Consider the following 12047-nt stretch of genomic DNA (forward strand, 5'->3'; position numbering starts at 1 on the left):
ATACGGCATTCATGTTTTGGGCATGACGGGGTCCTGTCCCGTCCAGATGTCTAGTATTCTAGTAGAGGCTCGTAGATACGCAGTGTGGATAGTCTGGTCCCATGGCTTTTATGTATATGATTGTATATATTATTTTGGATAGCCGAAGGGCTTATGTTTATAAAAGCAAATGTATTTCAGAAAGATTCCAGTTTTACATGATTATGAGCATATAGTACGATTAATAGCAGATAAGCAGGTAAGCGAGCGGTGTTCGGTGGTTAGCCCCGGATACCCGTCGCGGCCCGTAGCTCGGGTCGTGACAAAATGTTCTACTAATTTTATTTTTGCTTTCTCTTACTTTCATTTGTTCATATATACACCGCCTTCATACATAAAAGTTTATACAAATTACAAGAAGAAGCAAATTAAAATATGTGGCTAAGTGAAAGTTAATTTTATTGAATGTGTCAGTTATTACTTTACCAACCAAGAAATTAAAGGGAAGGCTGCCAAACTATACCTGTGGTATATAAATATCCTTGAAAACATGAGTTCTAGCTTGTTCTGTTAGTTTCTCCATGAAAAACACTCTCATGAGAATGCCTGCTAGTAATATAGACGATACAAAGTACGAAGCCAGGAACTTTAAAGAGATAAGAGAGAACTCGCAAGCCCTAGTTTCATTTGATAAGTGAGGGAGAGAGGCGAGACTCGCAAGTCCTAGTTTTGTTTGAGAAAATAAGTGTCGCACGTGGTAAGAATCTAGGAAATAAAGGTTGTATTTAAAAAAAAAATTAACATTTAAAGGCACTGTTATATAGTTAGGAATAAAAAGGTTATTTAATATAATCTTATTGGGTTATCGTTTAACCATTAACTAAATCCTTAAAATCGAAAACCGAACCGATAACCTAATAAAAAATTATACAAAACCATTTACTAACTGTTAACCCAATAACCCGATACCAAATAAACTAATAGCATTTTTATTGGTTCAATTTTATCGGTTAAATCGATTTTTGCACACCCTTAATTGGGAGCTCATCCTCCCTTCTTAATTTTGAATGGCTTCATCCAATGGATCTAGGGGGAAATTGGAATTAACAAGATAGAAATGATGAAGAATGAATAACTCTAGAGCGAACCAATTCAAAAGAGAACTTGGATAGTGTTCTACGAGGGGGAATATACAACTTTGACAATAAGCCATTTATTGTCAAAGCTTGGTCTTTGGACATTGAGTATCAGAGGGAGGAACTTGACTCAGTTCTAATTTGGGTTGAGCTTCCTTGCTTGGATTTCCAGTATTGGAGTGCTCGAGGTCTTAGCAAGATAGGGAATTTGGTGGGCTAGCCATTGATGGTGGATAGAAATACAGAAAACAAGGTTGGGCTGAATGTTGCTCGATTACTGATTGGGGGATAACGTAACACTCCGTAAATCCGGGTTATGTGTGAATATGATAAATGAGTATTAAGACATTTTAGCCATATGAAGTACTATCGGAATTAGTTTGGGTGGAAATAATTTTTTTTTAAATCAAGATGAATAGTGAGGTGCATGAGATTCGATAGAATCAACTAAGTTTATTTTAGGTCTAACTTCCATCCTGTTTACGTGAAAATCTATTGGGAATTTGAGAAAACTTAAAACAAGAAAGTTGTATCCCTTCCCAAACATTTATGGACCATATCTGTGCTAAGAGTTATGCCTATTTTACTAACTCTTGTCAGAGCAGAATTTTTAGATTTTGGGCTGTGTTTTTTAGCCTTTTCCTACCCAAATTGTGGCTCCTTATTTTATTATAATCTGAAGTAAAAACGTCCCTAACACTATTATAAACCCTAAGAAACTATTTATACTCTCTCTATCTCCATCCCTAAAGAACCTAAGCACTCCAATCCTTCAAGAACCGCAATGACATCAGTCTTGCAATCAAGAAAAATCAAGAAATTGTCACGAGTTTAGTTTGAAGATCTACTTTCCTGAGGTTTCCTCTAAGGTAAGTCTTTTAATCATGAACCTTTGAATTCTACAAGATCATATCATTTCTAAACACTAGAATAAATTCATCCACCCTAGAACCCTATAAAATCAAGAGCGGTGAAGAGTTAGAGAAAACCCTGGTATTTTCTGTAGACTTTCACTCTGACTAGCCATATTCAATTGGTATTTCCTGGTAATCTAACCGTTGGATTGAGCCCAAATTTTAATTGAGTATTCATAACATACAAGTCTTAAATATGAATAGTAGAGATTTGATTTGGAGGTTCAGAGAAGTGCCTTCAGAGCTACTAACTGTAGCTACGAAAATTGGTAAAAAAAGTTTAAATCTTAGTTGTGCAATCTTCAAATTGGATGTGGAGTGATGCTTTGAAGTGCAGAGCTTATGTTTGGAATATATTAACGGGATTTAAGGTATGTCTACTTTTGAAAACCTTCTTTTGAAGTATGTCTCTTTTCGAACATACTTTTCAACCTTGAAAATGGTTTCTTTGGCAAGGGTTCGTGTGCGTAAGGGACAAGCCCAAATTGAACCTTATGTGTATTATATTATCTATATGTATTCATGATTTTTCCTATCAAGGGATTACTGAAAATGAATTGTAAAGCCTCAAACTTTGAACATGCTTTACCCCTTATAAGGGATGACTTAACTTGATTTTGAAAGAGATGATCTTCGAACTTTTTTATCCCCTACTATGGGATGATCTGATACGAATCCAACAAGCACAAGGCCTTTCACTCGAAGTCAAGCAAGAGAACTTCAAGAGTTGCAAGCCTTGTTTATGAAAAAGGATGCCTTGGAGGAGATTGGAGAGAAGACTTCGCGGATTTACAACATTTGGGAGTTGGCATTGGAAGAGTTGCAAAGTGGCTAGAAGTGCAAAATGGCTAAAAGTGCAACTATGGGGCTAAGATTGCAGTTGGAGGTCATACTTGCAAATTATGAGGTTAGAATGGCAATTGGAGGTCATAATTGCAAGATATGAGGCTTTGGATGCAATTGAAGACCCATGTGGGTATTTTTGCAAAAGAGCCACTTTAGGGCCTTTTGGTGTAATAGGCATTAGTATAAATACTTATTTTCATCCATTTGGAAGACTTAGCTTGGATATTGTGAGAATTTATATTTTGAGAGATTTAGTTATTAGATAGTTTGTTTGGTTGATTATTGACTAAGTATAATTTCTTAGTTGTGCATTGAATTGCAAGTTCCATTGAATTCATATTAGGTTGCTCATTTGTGGAATTCATTTGAGTCCCTTTTTCTTGAATTCAAATTACTTAGGTTCTTAGGGTTGAATCAAATTGGGAGGGATTGGGTTTGATATACCCAATTTTGCCCATAGATTTACTATCCTTTGGGTCTAGTATCTATCCTTCTATCTCTTCTTTTCCAATTTTTCAAGTTCCTTTTATTTTCTTTTGTTGTTTTTGAATTCTTAGAGTTTCCTTAAGTTGAATCTTATCATTTGGTATCAGAGCATAGGCTAAGAGATTGTTCTTACAATTTCTAATCCTAGGCTCAAAATCTGAAAATCAAAAAAAAAAAAAAAAAAAAAAAAAAAAAAAAAATTCGAAAATTATTTTGTGGTTTGATTTTGTTGTTTCTGAATTTAGATTTGAGTTTATTGAGGTGGAAAACATCTAAATCCGAAGTTTGAAGTTGTTTGGGTGGGTTTTGAAGTTTTCACCATTGAAGCTTCATCAAAGCTTGAAGAACTCAAAAGTGGGTTTAGTGATTGAGAAGCAATTAAAGCAAATTGAATATTGGGCTTTGTTCTCTAAGTGATAAGGAGCTTAGTTCTGAAATTTGGAGAGAAAATGAGTTGATTTGGTCCTAGATTGCATTTGGGTGTTCTTGGTGTTCTTAAGAACATTCATATCTTCATATTGGAGAAGAAGACCAAAGAAGAGGGTTTGATCCAAAGGTTTTTTCCAAAGACAAGTGGAAAGTTGTTTGTTGGGCCAAAAAGGGCAAGTCCTAGGTTGTGTGGGGCCCAAGACGTCATCAGATCCAAGAAAATTCGGTCCAAATTTTGAGGAACACGAGTTCGATTCGAAATCACTGAAGCCACTATACGGTCCCACATACGGACCGTATAAATTTTACGACCTGTATAATTTGGTCCGTAAAATTTGAGGTCCGAAGGTTACATTCTGTAAGTGATTTACGGTGGAAAAATACGGACCGTAAAAATTGTACGGCCCGTAAATTTTGGTTCGTAAATTAGGTTTGGAGTTTTTTGAGTTTCTTCGTCCACGTGTTCTACGGACACCTTTTACGGTCCGTGAATTATATACGGACCGTATAATTCTCACAAGTCCAATCCGTGAATTTGAGGTACATTTTCAATTCCAAATATTCATTTCATCTCAATTCAATTCTCAAAAACTTCTTGAACCTTGATTGTAAGTGATTGTTTCCCTATTCCTTAAGTAGGGAACAAAAAAAAAAAAAAAAAAAAAAAAAAAAAGAGTATAGAAACTTAAAAATTTTGGTTGTTTCAAATTGATACCTTAGATCACTCGGGGCTTCACGGCTGCATTTTCAAGTTATCACCTACCCGGGCCCAAAATTTTATTTATTTTTCGGTTTTAGCATTCCATTTTCTAGTGTCTCTTAACTAGTGGTCATTTAGTAGTTGTTCCTACTTGTGTCTACTAGTTCTTGTGTCAACATTTCTTTCGTGCTAATTTCTTTCAAGCTTTTCTTCGTTTTATTTCGTTGAAACTTTATTGGCTCTTGTCCGTTTTGCTTTTGAGTCGTCCGTCATTCATCTAAACAAGAATCCATTCTACCACAAAGGATAAGCAACGTGTGAATTTGATTGGACGAGTGATTCATCAACAACTTCGAAAGAGCACGGAGTGTGGTAAGGTTGAGAGTTCAATATACGAGTGAAGTGAGGCTCTTATTACTAATCTTGTTTGCTAGTTTTGCAGGTCATCATGTCTAACCAAGGTGATAGAGCGCAAGAGGTAGTAGATATGTCATCCATAGCAAGTTCATTAGCTATGATCATGAATCAAATCTCAGGTATGCAAACGGGTATGGAAGAGATGAGAGGAGAAATGAATGGGAAGTTGAAGGCTATGGATGAACGGATGGTGAGTATTGAGAAAGTTCAAATGGAGGGTTCGAGTAGAATGGGCACTCCCCGTTCTAGGAATGAAGGTGATGGGGATAAAACACAAGACACTACACCAACCATTACCCGGGACTAGCCCATGCCTTGTGCAATCCCAACACCACAACCACCTCCACCCAAAGAGCTCCACTACCCCAAACAACCAACCTTCCATCCCAAAACTCCACTTTCCAAAACACCAATCGACAAACCTATCCCCATGTTTACCAACACAACCCGAATGAGGCAATCCCTCAAGTGACCTTACAACAAACACCCCAAGCTCCACCCCAAAACCAAACACAAGATCCCTTTCCTAACCAAAACCAATACCAACGCCACTACCAATACCCCATGAACGAAGAGGAGTATGATGACTACCCACAAGGTCGGTGGTGGGATGATAACCGGCAAGGAGGTAGGCGTGGAGGGATGAATAACCGGGGGAGGGGCGGAAGAGGAGGTTTTGAGAGGTTTCCGGGCCATGACCCTAGATTCCAAGGTCATGTAGACTTAGGAAGGGCCCAAGGTTATGAGGACCGAGGAAGATGGCAAGATAATGAGCGAAATTTGAACACCATCAAGGTGAACCTTCCTACGTTCCAAGGAGGAAGCAACCCGGAAGAATTCCTTGAATGGAAATTGCAAAGTGAGCGCATCTTCCTCACGAACAATGTGTCCGAGGCATTGAAGGCAAAGTATGCCCTCACTCAATTTGAGGGGTACGCTTCTACTTGGTGGGAATCCAAGAAGTTACAAAGAGCTCAACAACACATCTATGATCTCCCAACTTGGAACGACTTGATTGAGCTCATGGAGACAAGGTGGCTTCCATCCACATACCACCAAGATGCACTCAAAAGGTTGTACATGTTGAAGCAAGGGTTAAAAAGCGTGGAAGCATACTTTGATGAGTTTGAGGACTTGCGGATGAAGTCCAAGATAGAAGAGCATGAAGAGTACACTATTATAAGGTTTGTAGCCAACTTGAATCGAGACATCTCTAAACCAATGAGGCTCAAAACCTATAATAGTCTTGAAGAGGCATTCCATGATGCATCCAAGGTTGAGGCGGATCTAAAAGAAGAGAGGTCTTATAAAGACAAAAGCAAATCGTCTTCAACTTGGAACAAAGGCAAAGAAAAGTGGAAAACTTCCACTTGGGATAAGCCCAAGAGCAACACTCAAGCACCTCAAGCCAAATTCGATTACAAAGCCAAAGGTGATGACAAGGCTAAAGGAGGTAACAATTCTAACACCAACTATAATCGACCTTCTACCATCCAATGTTTTAAGTGCCAAGGGAGAGGGCACATTGCTAGTGAGTGTCCCAACCGGAGGACTATCACCATAGTGAGGGATGGGTATCGAACCGATGATGAACATGAGGGCGGGGATGGTTGTGAAGAAGAGGGAGAAAGAAGTGAGTGTGAGGGTGATTCCGATGAAGAGGTTGAGATAAGGTATGAAGAAGCCTTGAATCATGCTATTGTGGCTAGAAGAGCCATGGGGGCTCTAGCTAGGGAAGAGAGCGACCAAAGGGAGAACTTATTTCATGCACGATGCAAAATTGTGGATAAGGTGTGCTCCTTAATCATTGATGGTGGAAGTTGTACGAATGCCGTTAGCCAATTCTTAGTTGAAAGTATGAAATTCCCCACCCGCAAGCACACTAATCCCTACAAACTCCAATGGTTTAATGAATGTGGCGAAATGAGGGTCAACAAGCAAGCCATTATCAAATTTAGCATTGGCAAGTATCAAGATGAGATTTTGTGTGATGTGGTACCCATGCAAGCTTGCCACCTATTGCTTGGAAGACCTTGGCAATTTGATGTTGATGCCCAACATAGTGGGAGAACTAACAAGTACTCATTTGTGGTCAAGGGGAAGAAGTACATTCTTAACCCACTAACCCCTTACCAAGTGAGTGAGGATTATCGAGTGATGAGAGAGCTTCGGGAGAAGTATCAAAGGGAAGAAAAGGAGAAGGGTGAGAAGGAGACGTTGTTGGTCATAAGTGGAGAGGGGACATCTCTAAATGGTTCCAAGAAATGTTTGTTGGCCAAACCAAGTAATTGCTTAAAAGGGGTTGACGAGAGACACTTCATGGTGTGTCTTGTCAACAAAGATCTTCTTCTAAATGCTAACCAAGCTACTAACACTTTGCCTAGTAGTATGTCTTCTCTTTTGCAGGAATATGAAGCCTTGTTTCCGGAGGAAATGCCCGATGGCTTACCTCCTTGAGAGGTATTGAGCACCAAATTGACTTTGTACCGGGATCCCAAATTCCCAACAAACCGGCTTATAGGAGCAATCCGGAAGAAACAAAAGAATTGCAAAGGCAAGTGGATGAGCTCCTTAAAAAGGGGCTAGTGAAGGAGAGTCTTAGCCCGTGTGCCGTTCCGGTGATTCTTGTTCCAAAGAAAGATGGCACTTGGAGGATGTGCATTGATTGTAGAGCCGTCAACAAAATCACGGTAAAGTATCGCCATCCCATTCCTAGGCTTGATGATATGTTGGATGAGCTTTGTGGCTCAAGTGTGTTTTCAAAGATTGATCTTAGAAGTGGCTATCACCAAATTCGAATGAGCCCGGTGATGAGTGGAAAACGGCCTTCAAAACCAATTTTGGACTCTATGAGTGGCTTGTCATGCCATTCGGACTAACCAATGCACCTAGCACATTTATGAGGTTGATGAACCATGTCTTGAAACACTTTATCAACAAGTTTGTGGTTGTTTATTTTGATGATATCCTTGTGTATAGCAAATCAATTGAAGAGCATGTAGGCCATTTGAGGCAAGTATTTGATGTCTTGTTGCGTGAGAGGTTGTTTGCTAACATCAAGAAATGTGCTTTTTGTGTTGATAAAGTAGTGTTCTTGGGTTTTGTGGTGAGTGCAAATGGTGTGGAGGTTGATGAAGAAAAGTGGAATCTATTAGAACTTGGCCAACTCCTAAAAATGCAACCGATGTGAGGAGTTTCCATGGGTTGGCAAGTTTCTATAGAAGGTTTGTAAAGGGGTTTAGTACAATTGCCTCTCCTTAACCGAATTGATCAAGAAAGATGTTCCTTTTGTTTGGGGAGATGAGCAAGAGAAAGCGTTTCAAGAATTGAAATCCATGTTGAGCTCGTCACCATTGTTACAATTACCCAATTTTGAGAAAACTTTTGAAGTTGAGTGTGATGCTTCCGGGGTTGGCATAGGTGGAGTGTTGATGTAAGAAGGCAAGCCATTGGCTTACTTTAGTGAAAAGCTAAAAGGGCGTCATTGAACTACTCTACTTATGACAAGGAGTTGTATGCACTTGTAAGGGTCTTGACCCATTGGCAACATTATTTGTGGCATAAGGAGTTTGTGATACGATCGGATCACGAATCCTTGAAACATTTGAAGAGCCAATCCAAGCTCAACAAGAGACATGCGAAATGGGTAGAATTGATTGAAGCTTTCCCTTATGTGATCCATTACAAAAAGGGGAAGGACAATGTGGTGGCGGATGCATTATCTAGAAGATATGTCTTGCTAAACACTATGACTTCTAGAATGATGGGATTTGAGAGCCTTAAGGGATTCTATTCTCAAGATCCCGACTTTAAGGCGATTTGTGAGGAGTTGACCCAAGGGAGGAGGGTTGATAGGTTCCAACTTGTTGAGGGGTTCCTATTCAAGGATGGTAGAGTTTGTGTCCCAATGAGCTCATGGAGAGAGTTGTTCGTCAAGGAAGCACATAGTGGTGGAATGATGGGCCATTTTGGAGTGGCCAAGACACTTGACATTTTGGGAGAGCAATTCTATTGGCCCAAGATGCGACATGATGTTGAAAAGCTATGTGGTCAATGTTTGGAATGCAAGCAAGCCAAGTCCAAAACTCGGCCCCAAGGTATGTATACTCCCCTTCCTACTCCTATTGGTCCTTGGATAGACATTTCTATGGATTTTGTGTTGGGTCTTCCAAGAACCAAAAGGGGTCATGATAGCATTTTTGTTGTGGTAGATAGGTTCTCAAAAATGTCTCATTTTATACCATGCCATAAATGTGATGATGCATCTCATGTAGCATCCTTGTTTGTGAATCATGTCCTTAAGTTACATGGAGTTCCCCGCACTATTGTTAGTGATAGGGATTCCAAGTTTCTTAGTCACTTTTGGAAGAGTCTTTGGGGTTCACTTGGCACCAAGCTCATGTTTTCTACTTCTTGCCATCCTCAAACGGATGGTCAAACCGAAGTAGTGAATAGGACTCTAGGGAGTATGCTTAGGAGTATGATTAGAGGAAAGCCCACTTCTTGGGAGGACCGTTTACCATTGATTGAGTTTGCTTACAATCGGTCCCTCCATTCCTCTATTGGCATGACTCCATTTGAAGTATGTTATGGCTTTAATCCTTTGATTCCTTTAACCATAACCCCTTTGTCTAGTGATGTTGTTGTGAGTTTAGATGCAAAGCAAAGGGCGGCCGAAATGATAAAAATCCATGCCAAGGTAAAGGAGAGCATTGACAAGGTCAACACCAAGGTAGCCAAGAGACAAAATCATGGGAAAAGAAAGGTGGACTTCCAACCCGATGATTGGGTTTGGGTTCACTTCCGAAAAGAAAGGTTCCGCAAATGCGAAAAGGAAAATTGAGCCCAAGGGAGATGGACCATTCAAAGTGCTTGAAAAGATCAATGACAATGCCTACAAGATCGACTTACCAAGTGAGTATAATGTTCATAATGTTTTCAATGTGAGTGATCTTTCCTCTTGTGTTGTAGGTATGCCCTTAGATTCGAGGACGAATCTTCTCCAAGAAGGGGAGGATGATACGAATCCAACAAGCACAAGGCCTTTCACTCGAAGTCAAGCAAGAGAACTTCAAGAGTTGCAAGCCTTGTTTATGAAAAAGGATGCCTTGGAGGAGATTGGAGAGAAGACTTCGCGGATTTACAACATTTGGGAGTTGGCATTGGAAGAGTTGCAAAGTGGCTAGAAGTGCAAAATGGCTAAAAGTGCAACTATGGGGCTAAGATTGCAGTTGGAGGTCATACTTGCAAATTATGAGGTTAGAATGGCAATTGGAGGTCATAATTGCAAGATATGAGGCTTTGGATGCAATTGAAGACCCATGTGGGTATTTTTGCAAAAGAGCCACTTTAGGGCCTTTTGGTGTAATAGGCATTAGTATAAATACTTATTTTCATCCATTTGGAAGACTTAGCTTGGATATTGTGAGAATTTATATTTTGAGAGATTTAGTTATTAGATAGTTTGTTTGGTTGATTATTGACTAAGTGTAATTTCTTAGTTGTGCATTGAATTGCAAGTTCCATTGAATTCATATTAGGTTGCTCATTTGTGGAATTCATTTGAGTCCCTTTTTCTTGAATTCAAATTACTTAGGTTCTTAGGGTTGAATCAAATTGGGAGGGATTGGGTTTGATATACCCAATTTTGCCCATAGATTTACTATCCAATTTTTGGGTCTTTTATTTTCTTTTTTGTTGTTTTTGAATCTATCCTGAATCTATCTCTTCTTTTCCTATTATTGGGTGATTGAAATTTTTCCAAGTTCTTTAATTTATTTTCTTTTGTTATTTTTGAATTCTTAGAGTGAATATAATTCACAATGAAAACTTGGCTATCATTCTATGACTTATGATTATCCATAGGGTCGATACACTTGGTGTGGTATTTTCCTAGCTATTCGTGAGGAAGGATAGTCATTGGGGGTTGATATCCCCGAGGTGGTGCTTCTATGTAGTTTAGGGAACCTTAAGTGGTCATCCCTTCGTTATATTGATTTGGGCTTGTATTGGCATGTGTTATACTTTGGTTGCCTGTGAGTGGCTTGTTGATGATCTTGAGTTCATGAGTGAGAAGACTTAATGGATAAACTGTATAATAAGTTAAAATTGAAATATTCCTATGTTATTGGCTTTTACTGGTGATTTCACTAAGGTTCTGGCTTACTCTATCTTTGGATTTCGAACTATTTTTTAGACAACTTAAGGTAACAAGAATGACTTAAGGATTTAAAGTGATTATTTCTTCAACACTGACTTATTCTGGATATTCAGGAGATGTTATCATTTGCTTTGAACTGTTTCTCAATAATGTATTCAATTAATGTTAAATGATCTAATAATGAAAATATAGATATTTATTGACTTTATAAGGTGCTTCCGATATGGCTCCCGAGCATCGGATACTTGTTGCGCCCAAGATGGGTTTTGGCGTGTGACAAGTTCAAGGTTGGTGCTCTATTACCAGACTTGATATTCTTTCGAATGATAAGGATAACATCATTGACCAAAGGGTGAAATATGATTTGAAGCCATCACTATGTAACGCTTGTAAGTAGTATGGGCATACAGAGGATATATGTAGGAAGATTAAGGTACATCAAAATGGGAAGTCTGATCCAAAGATGGGTGAAGGAGCTGAATCAGGTGAGAATGCTAAGGTGATGACTAATAAGACAGGCGGATAAATTGGGCGGACTCTGGTTCCTATACCTAAGGTTGTGCAGGATAAGGGAACTAGTAATGGGGCTGTTATTGTCAAATGCCACTGGGCACTCTACTAGCAATCTTTGCAGGGGACAATAAAGGGTGGCCCAAACTTCAAAAATAAGGAAATCACTTGGTGTGATGAAGGTGGGAGTTCCAATTGCTAATACTTTTAAAGAGTTAGGGAAGGAGGGAAGAATTGAAAATGTAGCACAAACGATGGAAAGTGTTTGGAAAGGATTAGGAAACGGGATTCCTTCCTATGGGAATGGTTAACATTTTAAGTTGGAGCATAAGGGCTTGAATGGCCCCAATAAGCAAAAAGAGTTTCAACTCCTCTGCAATAAGCAGAACATTAGTTTAGCTGGATCACTAGTGAAAAAAATGTTGGATCGGACAAAGCAACAAAAACATGTAATTTAATTTTTTTTATAA

At 39.1% G+C, this 12047-nt stretch overlaps 1 pseudogene; it reads left to right on the forward strand.

The window, feature by feature from the left end:
* The first annotated feature begins 5471 nt into the window (after positions 1–5471).
* LOC132042060 (uncharacterized) lies at positions 5472–8681 on the forward strand (annotated as a pseudogene).
* Positions 8682–12047: the final 3366 nt, after the last annotated feature.

Source organism: Lycium ferocissimum, unplaced genomic scaffold (genome assembly GCF_029784015.1).
Source record: "Lycium ferocissimum isolate CSIRO_LF1 unplaced genomic scaffold, AGI_CSIRO_Lferr_CH_V1 ctg13048, whole genome shotgun sequence".
NCBI lineage: Eukaryota > Viridiplantae > Streptophyta > Magnoliopsida > Solanales > Solanaceae > Lycium > Lycium ferocissimum.